Source organism: Nelumbo lutea, chromosome 7, assembly GCF_056320005.1.
Source record: "Nelumbo lutea isolate HS-2025 chromosome 7, American lotus-T2T, whole genome shotgun sequence".
Classification (NCBI taxonomy): domain Eukaryota; kingdom Viridiplantae; phylum Streptophyta; class Magnoliopsida; order Proteales; family Nelumbonaceae; genus Nelumbo; species Nelumbo lutea.
In genome coordinates, this window is record NC_142690.1 from 2,337,472 (window position 1) to 2,352,888 (window position 15,417).

Sequence of the window (15,417 nt, forward strand, 5' to 3'; positions counted from 1 at the left end):
AAATTTTGTATAGATTTTTCTGTGTTTCCTTCCCTTTTCCCATCTTTTCCATCAAACCAAATATAAACTTTAGGGGTTGTATGATATTAATACATGGGTATTTCAATTGTAAACTCTACTATATCAATGCCACACACATTAACATTTTGAGGTCACCAGTCTTTTTTTCCCTATTATAGACATTTTGAGTTAGAATAGTTTTCAAACACTTCACATGAAAACATTGCCGGTACACGAGTTCACATCTTCCAATCCAAGGTCGGGATGTACTGTGGGGCGCTGATCTGAACTCACCAAACACGGCCTCGGAATTTAAGTTTAAAAAAATTGAAGCAACAAAACAATTTCTTCTTGGCTTGTTCAGGGACAAGCCATCTTTGATTCTTTACCGGTTTCGACCTACTCCTTTTTTCTTTAAATATATAATTTTTTAAGTATTTGGCTTGTTCAAAACTTAACCTGCATAGCATTGACTGAGACTACTTTATTTCTTGGCAGATTGATATATATAGAATAGCACCCTCCATTAATCGTCTTGTCCACTGTCCAGAGTCCAGAATCATGGATAGAAGGCTTCTCAAATCTTCTCTCTGGTTCATGGTTTTCTTCTTCATTTTCTTTAACTTGGAGGGCACTGCCGAGGGAAGTTACTCTAGGGTCCTGAATCCGGCAACACTTGGGCTTAAGAAAGAGAAGCTAACCCATTTCCGCGTCTATTGGCATGACATTGTTAGCGGTAGTAACGCAACTGCCATCCGGGTCGCAGAGGCGCCGACGACAAACACTTCGGCTACCGGCTTTGGCGCTGTGGTGGTGATCGATGATCCTCTGACAGAAGGACCAGAGTTGAGTTCGAAGCATGTCGGACAGGCTCAGGGATTTTATGCCTCGGCATCACAGAAGGATGTGGGCTTGTTAATGGCCATGAATTTTGCTTTCATGGAAGGAAAGTACAACGGCAGCACGATAACCATAATGGGGAGAAACCACGTTTTCTCCCAGGTGAGAGAGATGCCGGTGATAGGAGGAAGTGGGCTGTTCCGGTTTGCTAGAGGCTACGCTCAAGCCAGAACCCATACCTTCGACCTGAAGACAGGAGATGCTACCGTTGAGTACAATGTTTATGTCCTCCACTATTGATTTCTGTCATTTTCTCTTGCCGATTTTGAGCGCTTCTGTAGTCTGCTTTGCTTCTCTTATGGAGGAGATATGTCGTGCTTACCTTCCTATATGCATTATTGTCTCAGTTAAAATTTCGTATTTGTTTGTGACTTTGTGTCATTAATACATTGAACTTATTAGTTTATTAGTAGAAATTTATATATGACTAGTGTTCACATGCACTTCTCACCATCCGATCTAGAAAGTTGTTTGAATCGGTGATGGCCCTAAAAGTGGTCTGATGATCCCATTTCTGAGCGAAAAAACTTTTAGCTGTTGGGGGCTAACAGTTTGTTGTGTTAAGAGAATTTTTGGAAATGCCAATGTTATCTTAAAAATAAATAAATTAATAATTATATCTTAATTTATTTTTATTAAAAACCAAAGCATGGGCATGATTAGGTGAACTGCCCAGAATATGCCCAACCCAAAAACTGTCTCAACAGCCGCTGTTGGGCCCCACCAACAGCCAATGTTAACCCTTTCTAAGGGGGTTCAGACTTCAGATACTGCAGTGAATTGTTTTTTTTTTTTTTTTTTTTCTTTTTGATAGAAATGAAAAATAGGCTACAGACAGCGGGGATAGGCGGATAGCCCTACCCCCACAATCCCAACAATAACACAGACGAGTGTGACTGTTGCAGTAAAGTTGACCGACCATGTCGCATCTCTCGCATGCGACCCAGTGAAAATGAGATCTCATTTAAATATCAAAATTACATCTGTTGAGATCGGGAGCGCCCAATGAAATATGATCGCGTTAGAGCTTTGTTTTTTAGAGGCTGATATATTCTTATTTTATTGTGAGATTAAGGTGCTATTTGGTACGTTTTTTTATGCCGTCTTTCGATTGTTTATAAGTTAGAAGATTGAAAATCAGTCTATATTCCTATTTGGCATATGAAAAATCTTGCCGTCAAAAGACACGGCACCAAAAAGATGCGCAAAGCCCATTTTGGGCTGATTTTGGGAAATTTCAAATGAAGCTTCTCGGTCTTTCACGTTTTAATCTTGCACGAAAAGACCCAAAACAATGTACGAAAAGACGTGTGTCTGACAAACGATCTTCAGGCTGCCCATATCTTATGTCAAAAGCTCAATGCGTTTATTGATTGTCAAAGCTACGAGAAAATCTTCTCAAAAAGACTTGCCAAACAGGCCCTTATCAGCCTCCCACAAGACTACGCCCCACAACGTCTCACAACACATTTCTGCCATGTATTAAGAATATTTCTCAATAATAATACCAGAAATGATTATGTCATCATCTGAAGATATTTTCAATACATGGTGGGATGTGTTGTGGCCTGTGGGACATTATGGAGCGCAATCTGGTACTATCTCCCACAACGTCCCACATCACATCTCCGCCATGTATTAGAAATATCTCTCGATGATAGTACATCATCATTTCTGGTACTATCATCGAGGGATATTCTTCTAAACTAAGCCTAAGGCTCAATTTGGTAAGAGTGCAAATACAAATATGTAGAGTGCAAAGCACATTTATACAAAAGCATAAGAAAAAAAAAGTTCCCAATTAATACCATGCATATTGGGCCTAGTGCCACTTTGGTCCCCAAACTTTAAAATGCAACAATTCAATACCCAAACTTTCAAAACACGATAATCCAGTACATATTATTAACTAAATATTAACCAACCGTTAAGTGACATTTGAAAAAGACACAAGTGCCCATGAAAAATACAAGGATTTGGGACAATTAATTTGTTATCAATGTTTAACTGATCAATAAAAAAAATTAAATAACACTTGAATGGCATTTACGTCTTTTTCAAATGCCATTTAACAACTGGTTAATAGATAGTTAAGGGCAAATAGTGGATTATTACGTTTTAAATGTTTAAGTATTGAATTATCATATTTTAAAACTTGGGAACGAAAGTGATACTAAGCCCAAAGTAAAGGGTAATAATGGATAATTTTTCCCTAAAATAAATGAATGCAATCTTTTCAACTATGGTTTTTAATTAATATATTTGGATCGTGGGGATTGCAGAACGACTCCTGAATACCAATCAAAATAGTTAGAATTTTGGTGCAGCTACTCTCCAACCTTTCTCTCACCATCTGTCTCTCTTTCTCTCTTCTCCTCATTTTTCTTCTTCTTCCTCTGCTTCCCTCCTCTGTTCTATTTTTTGAATCACTGAAATCACCCAAAGATACTGTAGATCATCTTCACCTTCGACACAAATGTAGAACGTATGACAGTCCTTCCTCTTTCTTCACTTTGATCTTTGCCTCTTTGAAACGTCTGCTAAGAAAGTAGAATCGACTATAGCAGTGACCATGTGAAACTTTTCCTGATAGCATGATTCCCCGGTCGTAGAAACGAACTCAGGCCTATATTTGAGCAAAACTGGTGATGGCGCGGCAACTCTCTCAGCCCTCCTTATTCTGTGTCGACTACAGTAGCTCCTATCTTAGGTTTCATCTTCAATCTATTCTATGTCGACGCTCTCATTGAATGCAATGTAGTACCATCTTTAACTATTGTATCGATTACATTAGCTCCCATCTCACCGAATTTACACTTTGACAACCAAATATGATCGGTGTAAATTTTCAAAATCTATCAATCCCAATTTTCACCGACAACTAAATTGATTCACATTTCCCATATATGTAAAACCGAATTTACACTTAAAACAAATGAAGCCCAACGGATCTGGGTGGACTTGGCTTCAGGGATGTCCATCTTAAAAATGAGGCATTAATTTTGAAATTGGGCTGGAGATCTCAATAAGTCCAATGCTTTATGGTCAGAGGTTCTATGTGCCAAATATCTAAGGAATACAAACTTCTGGTGTGCAGATTTTAAAACCACTAATTCCTACATCTGTAATGGAATTTTAAAACGTATGCAGAGTTAATCTAAGACCAGGCTGCTGCCATTGGTTGTTTGGTGATTATTGGAAGATTGAAGCTCTCCATGATCCCTCGTTACCGCAAAACCCTCATTTTCACCAAGTTAATAGGTCTCCCCAAGTACTGAGAGTTGCAGAACTAATCAACCATTAAAGCACGTCGTGGTGTAGGGATGTTATCTTCTCAATTTTTGATGCCTCTACTGCTCAAACAATTTTAGAAATTCAACTGCCACTCACTGCAAATCCAATGCAAGAAAAACTCATCTGGAGCTTCACACCAAATGGCCATTATACAACGGCTTCCGGCTATCAACTTCTGGCTTCCTTCCAACCAAGCAACTCCTGTGCCCACCTTATTTCTGATGACTTCACGTGGAGACATTTCCAGAAGTTTAAAGGCATCTGTCTACAATGTCAAATCTTCATATGGCGCATCATTCATAACATTCTTCCTACACAAGCTCGTCCGATAAAGATTTGGAACCAAATTTGATTCAGCTTGTCCCTTCTGTGAAGAAGTTGAAGAAATAGTGGAACAAATTTGGATTTGACCTTGGTATTCGAACTACTGATTTCCCAATCAAAATTTCACTGATTGTTTCTCTCACTGGTTCTAGCCTATTGACACACTTGAGACCAATGATCTTACAGCTTGGAAAATCACTGCCATTCTTTGGACAATCTGGCTTCCTAGAAACAACATTATTTTTAATAGTCAAAGATGGAGTCCGGAATTTATCATCCATAAAGCACGACTTATCTTTCAAATTCATGCACCATCTCCTGTGTCTCATAGCTTTTGAAACGTGGTTAGTGGTTTCTACAACTACTTCTTTACAACCACAACGTTAGATCAGACCCCCCCCCCACCATAGAAATTGAAACTCAACTTTGACGGGGACACTCCAAGTTCAAAATCTGGAGCTAGTTTGATTATTCGTGACAATAATCGGGTTTGACCTGAATAGACACAATTATAATGATAGCTATAATTATTTAAATAAATAACAACCTAATTTTGGTTTTTGATAATATATTTTTAATAAAACGACACAAATAATAAATTATTTATATATTAATAAATCAAGTGCTTCTAATCGAAATTGTCTTAGACATTATCTATCAAATTTATGCTTTTACAATATAAAGTATAATAAGAATTAAAAAGAACTAAGGAATCTTTATACATTATTAACAAAATAATTGGTTTGTGCCTGAATTGAATTGTTTGTAACAAATAAAAACCAAAACTGATCCAATTATTAATCGGAATAAAATGACAAAACCAGAACCGATATAATCATCTCAATCGGTTCAGATCTGTCGAATTGAATTGACGCGTACACAGCCCAAGCCCCAAGGTAGTGGTGGGGTCGAACATGAATCTAACTACAGTCAAAGCTGAAGCCCACTAAGGCGCAACTTTTGAACCAAGCTGAAATCGTGTACTCATATATAATATTTTAATTCCTTGGACTTCATTGTTAGTGTTAAATATCAACAGTTCATTAACAAAAATCAAATAAATATGTCATTAAGAGTGGGTGGAGACATATTTGATGTGTAGATAGAAATTTATACCAAGAAATGGATTCGTTAGGATAGTTGAGTGTTGTGGCCTAAATAAAAAACAAACTAGATTGAGATTATGTTGAGTGGAACGATCAAGGGTGGAGGTATTAAATAAAAACAAATAAAAAAAGAATTGTTTACTAAAGCATTCCTTATAGTTTTATGGATTTATTAAAATCTATCCTATAATTCAATTCTATTTGGTCAATTTTGTTTTCTCTATAAACTATTAAGGGTGTTTTTGGAATAAATAATCATGGATCATGCCCTTGAACATTTTTCGCTCATTTAGGTGATCAAGTTATTATTTTCAGATGGCAAAACATATACTTCTTAGTGAAAGGTCCATTAAGTAAATAGCCTGCAAACTATAGGGAGTGTTTTAATAAAATAAAAACTGTAGGGTAGATATAAGTAAACCCATGGAACAAGAGAGGGTGTTCTAGTAAATAACCCAAAAAAAGTTAAAAGATATTATGTGAATTCAAAAGCTTGGTCATTGACAATTTATTATAGGTTATGGGTTATGGATACAATTGGAAAATTGAAAAGAAAAAGGGAAAATTCCTGATTAGTATCCTGTACTTTGGGCCTAGTGTCACTTTGGTCCACAAACTTTGAAATACAACAATTCAGTGCCCGAACTTTCAAAACATGACAATCTAGTACCTATTGTTAACTAGTTGTTAACCAGCCGTTAAGTGGCATTGGAAAAAGACACAAGTGCCCTTTGACTGTCATCTAATTTTCTTTATCAATCATCCAAACATTGACAAAAAATTAATAGCATTAAATCCTTGCCTCTTCTATTCAAGAAAGTTGGGATCACTAAAATGCCCACTCAAACGTGACTCCAATATTCTTGAATGAAAAAAGACAAGAATTTGAGACTATTAATTTTTTGTCAATGTTTAAATGGTTGATAAAAAAATTGAATAACACTTGAAGGACATTTGTGTTTTTTTCAAATACACTTAACGGCTGGTCAACAGCTAATTAACGGTAGGTATTAGATTATCATGTTTTGAAAGCTTAGGTATTAAAATTGCTACATTTTAAAGTTCGAAAACCAAAATGACACTGGGCCCAAAATCCAGGGTACTAATTGGGAACTCTCCTGTAAGCATGCGTTCATGGATAACCCAAAAGCCTTAATTAAGTTGGATTCAATTTTAATATCCCAAGGATGCTTCTAAAGAATGGAGTCTTGATGAACGATAGGAAAGGAACGTTCTTAGGTTGTTGATAATTGAGCAACTTTCTTAAATTACAGAATACTACCCTGTATTTTGGGTAGTGGGAATTACCCTTTTGAATATTCGTTTGTGACAAAGATCCCTTACCGTTAGGGGTGTCAATTGGACTGGATTTGGTCCAATACGTTTTAGTCCAATGTGAATCCATTATAAATGGATCAAGTCCAATCCAATTCAATAAATGTTTTCAACCAATTTGGACATGTCCAATTCAATGTCTAGACCATCCAATCAATTCAAATTCATTTTGATTTAGATTGGTTTCAATCCAAACCCAGTCCATTGATGCATATATTCTTATCTTATATCAATGGACTAGATATTCGCTTAATCCAACCCAATTCAATATAAATTTGGTACGGATGGGCCAGGTCCAATCCAACCTGATAAATATTTTGGACTAGATTGGTCCAATCCAATATATCTTGTTGGTCCATCCAATCCGTCCAAATTGATTTTGGACTGAACGGGGTCCAATCCAAAACCGGTCCATTGACACCCTTACTCACCGTTAGCATCCCTTCGGTTAATTTTGAATTTTAATATTTTTTTAAGTTTTCAAATTGTTCTTTTTCCTAATAATTTTCAAAAACAAGTGTTGGTATTTAGTTTAATGTTTGTTTTTTTATTTCCATTTATTATTGATTTAATTGATATTTGCACATGTTGTGTTTGTTGCAATTTCAAGTTTTGATTTGGCTTTTTTTGTGGTAATTTCTATTTTCCAGAAGTTTCTTGGGTGGGAGATTGTTGGACAGTCTTTGTATGCCCTTAGCTTCAATCGAATTTGATGTACTTTTAATATTTAATGCAAATAAATAAAGTACATGTTTGATTCATGCTGTGTGATATGCTTCTGTGTAAGACTCTAAAACTAAATATTTAATGAGACTTGTGTTAGTTTTAAACGTTCACAGCTGTTGGATAAATCTGGGGAGATCTATCCTGCCAAGACTGACACTGTGGTGTGCTGCCAACTGTTGGGGTGGCTTGTCTCAGCCACTAGGGTGAGACCCAAGGCACACATAGTGTAGGATTACTTAAACCCTTGAATCAGACCAAATTTCCAGTATTCCCTAGACCTTGGAGATTGATGGGAAAAACTGGAAAGTTACACCTGACCCCTAGACCCGATTATGATACTGCACTAGGTGTCGGATCGGGCTATCTTTGATATGCCAATCAGTGAGATCCTTAGCAAGGGTCAAAACCTATGTATGTTGGGACAGTCTGAGAATTCATTTGAGTGGGTGATCATAGTGACGGGATCAACCCCTTTGTTGGACAAAGGTAATTATCGTGGATGCACTCTCTCTGATGGAAAACAAATCGTCGGCAGTTGATTTCAATCGTTGGAATTTTGTTTTGCAAAATTTATATATATGATATATACTTACATATGGTTTCAAAATGTTTGCAAATGGTTTTAATTCCCGGGATCCATGTGAGTAGAGAGTGCAGCACTGTTCCTTGCAGCCGAGGGAGAGGTCCTCTCTTATTAGACAGTGTTTGATCATTATGAGATGAGAGATTAAGTATAAGGCCATTTAGGATAATACCTGATGGTCTAATCTTGCATTTGTCCAAAGTCCTTGGGTTTTTATAAGATGGCTTGGCCTAGGGACCACTTAGTGTAAGTGTTGGGCCTATAGGGTCTATGTGATGGGCTCAAGGGGTTCATTGGGCTTCCCACTGAATTCGGCTAGGCCTTGTAACAGAGGTTGGGCCGAACTCATGTGGCTAGTGTGTAGGTTAATGCTTGGGACCCACGTCATACAAAGAAGCCCAATTGGGCAGCAGTTTGGGAGACTATTGAGTACTCATTACTAATGGGCCTAAAGCCCATTTTGATCTGGGCTGATCTGATCAGTCACTTAAGGGGGCGGATCTGAGATTAGGTTAAGCCCAAAAGCTTATCTAATCTACAAATAAGATTAAGAAGAGTCCTATCCAAATACAAATTTGGATAAGGGCAACTCCTGATATGATTAGGAGGCTTTTTGATCACTAAGAAAGAGGAGGAAAAACCCTAATTTCGAATAACAAGAAGTCGAACCCAAGGGATTTCGCAAATAAACCACATGCATTCTGAATATTAGATCTCAGAAACCCTAAAGAGGAAAATAGCAGTTCGCCATCTTCTTCTCTAGCATTCTCCTCTACCAACAACCACCACCTTTCTGCCAGTTCGAGTTCTTAGGTAGAGAAAATCAAGAAAGGTTCTTGATTGTACGTGTGGTGCTCACAGTCTTCCATCGAGTTCTTCAGAAGAGCCTAGTTCGTGGGACGAACACTGCTGGTTCGGCTCCATCCCCACTGTGTCATCTTCAGTGGGAGATGATCTTGGGATATTCTTTGGGCGCGAACACCAACTTTGGGAGATACTGCATCTCTGGATCAGGTATAATCCCTCAATTTCTTTTGGTTCAAATCTGATCTGGTTTGGTCCAAATAGATTCCTTGAATTTTAATTTTAAAATTAGGGAATATGATTTCCAATTGGAAGGAATGTAAGAAATTTTTAAAATTCGCTCACCTATTCCGCAACAGTTTTAATGTCCATACAATGAATCCTACCATACAATGAAATCACTGTTACAAATAACTTTTCAAGAGAATCACTGTTGCAAATAAATGTGGATTCAGGCTCAATTTAAAATAAATACAAATATATCATGTGAAAATTTGGATCCATGGTTGTAAATAAATGTTTAAGAGGATAATTGCCACTACACCTGAAATATATAGGGCAATAATATATACTTTACCCCACGACAAAGAAAAGAAAAGAAAAAAAGAAAACTATTAGTAATCATGACCAACCAAACCATCTAGCAACCTCACTAATAACGGTCCGTCAAAATCTTAATGAAAAGCAACATCTTCCGTCTTGAGATGACTTTTCAGCCCTAGAAATCCCACGCGTTTGAAACCGACAACTCTCCGTTTAGAATGCAAAAAGGTCTTCCAACTACCCACCCATGGTGGAAAAATCTTTCCCTATGCTCTCCTTTTTTAGGAGCGGAAGTGAACTTTCTGACGTGTTACACCATTTTGCTATATTCTTTTTATCTTTTTCTTTCCATTTTCTCTTCTGGATGCCCATATTTAGACATCTCGTCATCAATAACAACAATTAATTATAAAATATATTTCCAAATGTGGACTCCAGATTTCCTGCCCACGTTTACTTACAGTACATTACTATATACTCCTGCTGAATTGGGAATATCTCCCCCTGCATAATACTATATGGATGATGAAATGTTTTTTTATGTATAACTCAGATAAATGTGAACAGAGTTCTCCTAAGCAAGAGATCTGGAGAGCAATGGTAGAATCTTGTGTATAGTGTGTGGTCTTGTAGGTAGATCTTTTCATGGTTGATCTAAGAAACCAACTTGAATTAGCACAATAAATTAACCAAAAAAAGAAAGGTAAAAACTAAATTTTACTTAAAATAAACAAAAAGCTTAAATTATAAATAATGTTTTAAATATATTTTGATATGTAGAAATAATATAATAATATATTTAATATAAATAAAAATAACATTTAATATATATATATATATATGATTGGGGTCAAGGCGAGGCAGAGACCTTAATCCCCACCCCACCAAAATAATCCCAATCCCCAACCCGATGGGGAAAATTGGCATCCCTAGTCAAGACACTGTCGAATTTGCATCATTGCCCCACAAATGTGAGCCACGAGTGCCCCACAACACATCCCAATTTACGTTGAGATGTGCATTTGGGGGGGAATGCTCTCTGGGGCGCCAATGTGAATTCAACATTGTCACTTTTGACCCTGGTTTCTGTATTGGTTTTGACTTATTCATTCATTTTGGGGGTGGGGGCGGGGGAGGGTTTATTGTTTATTCCATGCCATAAATTTTAAACTTTAGTACAGTCTTACAATAGATATAGTGGAGAGGGTTTTATAAACTCTAGACCCTACCCATTTTCCTAAATCTCTTAACCCATATCTACCTCAAAACCCGTATCAGGTTGAATTTTGAGAACTAAAACCCTCCCTGACCCTACCCTCTCCATATTCAAGGATAGAGAGGGTTGGTTTTAGAACCCGTATCTAATTTTCTATTATTTCTTGTTGTATATAAGCAATAAATAAGTAAAATAACACAAACAAAAAAATTCCAAATGTTTGATTAAAACATGTAAAAACACATAAACTATCAGTTATCATTCACATAAAATTCAAAATATTATTAAGTTCAACACCTAATATAAAAAGTTATATGCTTTTCAACAATGTATGAATCAGGTTTAGCCTAATATTATACCCTATCCGTACCCGTTATAGATGTTATGTTAAATAACAATAACATTTAATATATATATATATATATATATATATATATATATATATATATATATATATATTGCATATATACCAAGTATTCTTACAATTTTTTTATTCTAACTTTATAGGGTTAAATTTTATAATTTATTTATATGTTGATTTTGATTTTTTTTTTAAATGGAAAAAATAACACCTTATAATTTATAAAAAGATTTCCTTACTTAAATTAATGTATTTTAGGTCTTCAAAATGTGTTAGAAAAAATACATTAGAAATTATATGGGTCAAGTTGGATCGTAACCGGGTTAAACCCTATAAAGTTGGGTAAATCGATGCCAAACCTGACCTATTGACATCCCTAGTAGAAATTATATGACTAATTTTCACACCATCCCACGTAAAAAGGTTGTGTGAATCGGTTATAGCCTTGAATTTATTACGGCATCTTCCCTATCATATGGGATCTCGAGTTTACATCGGTTGAGATGGGAACACCAAATCAGTTTTGGTCAACGCAAGCCCGTGCTCACAGCATGCCAACAGCCTCGTGCAACTTTCTATTAGGAATATGTCCTATGAAATAAAGAGACCAGACTACCTGCTAACAAAATACGTTCTAATCCAACATTATCTCACACCGGACATGGCGGGTCCCACTTTTATGGTGGGTGTGTCATGATTAGATGTGTGGTGTGAGATCATATTGATAAAGGGTTGAAATATGTTTTCTTGGTAGAAGATCCTAACTCTAAAAGCATATAAATTCAGAGATATTCCCAATGCAAAGTTATAAAGTTTGTTGGAATGAGCATTGTGATTGAAGTGAAACTCCATTGAAATACGATTACATTAGAATTGAATAAAATGGTTTTTATTGTTCAGTCCACCCCACAAATCTTTGCTCCACTTTACAATTAGGGTAGGTGCCTGTTCAGAATTGATGCCAATATAGGAATAGGTATTGGTGTTTAGATGAAGGTATTTAAAATTTTGAATTGTCTTAGGTTTACAATGAAATTCAGGATTGTGAACTAAAGTGCAGTCTACTTAAATCAGCTAACGTGATATTATCAAAGGCTGATATGGTATTATTTCATTGGGCATCGCTCCTGGAACCACAGTATCAAAAGCAGGCAGACGTTTCTTTCTTTTCTTTTTGTTTTTTCTTGATGAATATACCCTTCAACATCATTCATTCCACATGAAAGATTATTTGTGAAAGAATAATAATAATAAAAAAAAAACCTTTTAAGTGCAGCTGCCGGGGCACCTTCAAGTGTGACTCGGTATCCCTATTATGAGTATGTGTGCTTGCATAAGGCCTAATTTGGAAGGAATATAAATATAAATATGTAGTGTGTAAAATATTATATTTTATATTATTTTATATGTATTTAAATTGTATACATTTATATTTGTCCTCTTGAGCGTAGTAGGATGCAACCTGGGTGTACTTTTTTAGTATATACTTATCGCATAAACTTAAAGACGAAAAAGAAGAAAGAGGATGAGGAGGCATGCATTAGTTTCTTTTATGCAACTCGGTCCATGTACCTCGATCAAAGTTGAAGCCCTTCCAATTGGGCTCTTGGTTACTTATTTATCTTTTCAAATTATAAGAATATTGATTGCAAATTGCAATTACTCCGTTGCCTTACACTCATACTATTTTGTCATGCACATGATCACAGTGTTTGGCATTGATACCGTTTCCACATCAGAAAAAGTGGTTTCCAAAAAACAGCTTCATATTTGGTCCCATTCTCCGGAAAGCCCCATACCACACCATGGAAATCAATAAACCGTGGTATGAGGAAATGTTGAATTTGATGTTTTTTCAAGTTTCAGCCCATTGCTTCCAATGGTACAATAATGTGGCGGTGATGTAGAGTATGTTTGGTTCTGTTTACGTTTATTGAAAAAACGTTATCACCTCAGCATCATATTAGCATTTGGCGCAATAAACGTTTATTGGCTTTGAACTTATTTGATGAGGGTGGATTTGGCCCTCCAATGACATCATGACACATGGCATCTTGGAACAGTTACTTGACACATAGACACCACCCAAGCAATGACTTGGAGTCCCAAATCGTGGTTTCTCTTGCCCAGACCTAACGATTTGCCTTCACCGTCAACCTGGCAACCTCGACCACAACTCAGGTCGGATAGAAGCAATTCGTCCAGGGTCGACCTGCAGCACCTCGTCACTGGCCGAAGTGACCTTGATGCAAGGAGCGACCTCCCTTGAGGGTGTACTGGCTTGACTGAGGTCTAGGTGGTGACCTGCGAGACGTGTTCGTCGACAAATTCAGCATGCATATCTCGACACTCCTACGATTCTTGGAAGTTGGCTCATGTACCGAACGTTCTGGAGGGTGGTCAACGTGCATGATAGGATTTCAGACCGGTTAGGCACGATCTCCCAGAAATCTCGGATGTGGTGCGTGAAGCCCACACTGAATAATGCCTATATAAAGGCGTCAACCCCAAAGACCCAGGGGAGAGGAGAAAAAAAAAGAGGTATGCGTGATTAGTCTACTCTCTAGCACTCAATCTCTCAAGCATTCAACTCGCATTTACAACATACTAACTTAAGCATCGGAGCGACCTCGCCGGATTAGCCACCCCGGGTTCTCTGATAGATTGTTTTGCAGACAGATCCAACTCGCCATCCACCTGGAGTCTGAATCGTCCTCCAGCTATGAATAGTCAGATCGTGCGCCATCATTATTGTTTATTGGCAAAAGTGTTTATTGAAAAAAACACTGATAAACGTTTTTTTCACCGGTTTCGGTTAGACGAGTTATTGGGGGAAGCACCCCAGCGGCTAGCCGTTTCACGAAACACACAAGTGATGTGGCACTGATGTGTCATCTGACGTGGCATTTTGAGTTTTTGGTCCGGTGGAACGCGGATCTACCGTCCCACAATAAACATTCTTTTGAAGCCCTAACCACAAACAGAAGTGGACACCCTCTGCAGACGATCTTTGGAGTTTTTTCTTGGAACACAGTGACGCGGACTAGTGGACGTCGGTAAATTAACCATCAATACCCGTTAATCCCCCGCCTTGCCACCGCCAAGGTGTTTTTTTCTAACAAATCGTGAGATTTCTCCTTGTTTTTGCAGTGCTATAACCGTCGGCAAGGTGCTTCGTCCGCAATTCTTCGTCTTGCAAATCGTCCGCCAAACACAAAAAGGTTGTTGTGTTTGTGAATTATAATTTTCTTGAATGATGAATTAATTAACTCTTTTGTTTACAATGATATGAGCATTGGTAACTCTTTTGTTTACAATAATTTTTTTGGAAATTAACTCTTTTGTTTACACAAACTGGTGATTGTGAATTAACTCTTTTGTTTACACAAACTGTTGATTGCGACCTATCAATAATTCAAGTGTATGTTTGGCATTATTGCCGTTTTCTGGAGCAACGGTGTTACATCTGCGTGAGATAGGAAAAATGGTGCTCCAGGAAACAGCCATCTGTTTGGAACCATTTTTCCATAGAAAGCGGTGATCCAAGCCATGTCTTTCCGATTTCTAAGGTATGGTTTGGAGCAATGTCAAATTTGTCGTTTCCTGGAACTGCAGTTCATTGATGCAAATAGGGCAGTGATGTGGTACTGGATAATGGGTAAAAATGTAAAAAACATTTCCTGGAGCATTGATACCAAACACAAAAAGATATTGTTGCTCTAGGAAAGGTTTTATCTAGTAGCAGCGATTTCAAACAAAGAAAAAATGTACTAAGAAAATGGTGTTCCCAACCCATACATCAATGGTGCTGCAATTACAGCATCGATGCCAAACATATACCAAGTGATTCACATGTTCGTTTTGTAATTGAATGCTCCCCCTCCCCCGTAATGGTGCTATTATGATTTTCTTCTTTTTAAATTTTTAAAATCACTTTGTACAATTGAATATGCTAATACTGAATGTTCATTAGCTAGTCATTCTCCTTACTCCTGGGATGATCCATAGACAACCCATCTCCCTCATACTCCTTACTCCTTAATAGGATTATGTGGACGATGGAATTCTTCAGTGAATCACTTGTACTGTGTTTGGTTTGAAAGAATAGGAAGGAAAACCTCTTAGGTAATTGACTTCCTTTCCTTTCTTTTTCTTTCAAACCAAACACATCCCTGTGAGCTAAGCAAATTACCATCGACACCCTTTAAGATCCACAACTGTAGTA

General features: G+C 37.1%; 1 pseudogene across 1 annotated transcript; it reads left to right on the top strand.

Moving 5' to 3' along the window:
• Positions 1-277: 277 nt before the first annotated feature.
• LOC148844601 (dirigent protein 22 pseudogene) lies at positions 278-1,316 on the top strand (annotated as a pseudogene). Its single transcript, XR_016101848.1, has 2 exons — positions 278-391; positions 499-1,316. The product of XR_016101848.1 is annotated as a dirigent protein 22 pseudogene (transcript).
• Positions 1,317-15,417: the final 14,101 nt, after the last annotated feature.